Below are 1,687 nucleotides of genomic sequence, written 5' to 3' on the forward strand. Positions count from 1 at the left end.
CCAGTTCGTTTGAGTGTGCTGCGTCGCTGTTTTTTTTTTTATTTTGCCTTCATTTCTGTCTTTATTTATTTCTTTCTATTTAGTTTTTAAAATCATCACTTGCCTCACACCTGCAGAGGGAGGTGTGTTTCTGAGTAGTGTGTCGTCGCCCCCTGAGGCATAGCAGAGTATGCCTCCACTTTTATTTTCGGTTTATGGCAATAAGTCTTGCTACTAACAACACCCTGCTTTACGTGCTGCGTCGACACTAGAGGATGGCGGCATTTTTGGAGAGGAAAAGGTAGGGCTATAGGGGAGGTAGGAGGGAAAAAAAGTGTAGTATCTGTTCTTATCAGCTTAATATCTGATACGTCCTGCATCACACGACCAGAATATTAAACTCATTTTTGGCTTCTGACGGAGTGCTAGGGGCTTGCTCCACCTCTGTAGCGGGTTGGCCCGGCATTGCAGTACCGCCGGGATCGGCCCACCTAAAATTAATTAAAACACAGCCTGAAATGGGTTAACATTCTGCAGTGATCAGATATTCCGCTGGTAGCAAAACTTGTCGTAGTTGTTGATGTGCCCAGTAGTTAGTTGCTTACACACCACGATTTCTTTTAATTAATTTAAGATTATCTTAAGTAATTTTTTTTTTTTTTTTTTTTTTTTTTTTGCGGTTAGCCGGACCGCACTTGCAGCCGCATTACGCTAGGCTGGTAATTTATGGAGGCACAGGACAGTGCCTTCGGATGCCTCGTTAGCGTCTCTTATGGTCTGGTCACAGATAATTTTAATTAAATTGTTTGGAGTTATAACCTTAGCTCCTCGCGAACGTCGTCGTCGCACGCACGCAGAATACGTGTGTACACACGCACACACACATATGCAGTAGGTGGTGGACGACGTAAGCACTCGGCTAGGTGTAGCTCGCGCCAGTATAGCTCGCACCGGCCTGACGCTGCTGTGGGGCGGCCTCACGGCTTCTCCACTGCCCTGGCAGCTAGCGGCGTTCAAATAGGAGTCGCAGTTTACTCCTCGACATGGAGGGTAGTACTGGGCTGTTGACGAGTGCTCTCGTATATTGTCGTTCCTTCCGGCACTTGCTTTTGCGATGTTTTCGACGGTCGCCTGTTGCCATATCAGCCCGCACCACCGTATGTCACTCCCTCATGTGGAACGCACACGCTGCAAGCATTTAGGCCCTGACACTGCGGTTTTTCATCTCTGGCGGTACTCCGCAAGGATACCGCTCTTCGATTGTGCCATTCCAGCACTAATCGAAGTGCTAGGTTTTCCGGCCTGTTAGGAGACCGCTTCTGCAAAATGTGCAAGGAGATTTTTGCTGGTTGCGAGCTACCCGCCGATTTTCTAGCTGTACGTATTGGCTTTAATCCAAAGGTCACAGGTCACTGATGGGCTAAAGACGTACGTCCCATCACAGTTCTTAACACTGATTATAAGTTGGTGGCACGAAGTGTGGCTTCACGTCTTAAACAGGGAATGAATAAGGTACTTTGTCCCACTCAATCATGTGGCGTTTCGAATCGAACCACCTTCACCGCTGCATCTATATACCGTGATGCTGTCTTACTCACCCACCGCCGACGCTCGAACCCCGGCTGCAATTGATCCCTAGATTTCGCCGGTGCCTCCGATAGGGTCTCCCATCCTACCTGCTGGCCGTTATGTAGCGGATGGGTTTCGG

At 48.4% G+C, this 1,687-nt stretch overlaps 1 pseudogene; it reads left to right on the forward strand.

The window, feature by feature from the left end:
* The first annotated feature begins 262 nt into the window (after nt 1–262).
* LOC124719647 lies at nt 263–475 on the forward strand (annotated as a pseudogene).
* The last annotated feature ends 1,212 nt before the right edge of the window (nt 476–1,687 follow it).

The sequence above is a fragment of the Schistocerca piceifrons genome, chromosome 1 (genome assembly GCF_021461385.2).
Source record: "Schistocerca piceifrons isolate TAMUIC-IGC-003096 chromosome 1, iqSchPice1.1, whole genome shotgun sequence".
Taxonomy (NCBI): domain Eukaryota; kingdom Metazoa; phylum Arthropoda; class Insecta; order Orthoptera; family Acrididae; genus Schistocerca; species Schistocerca piceifrons.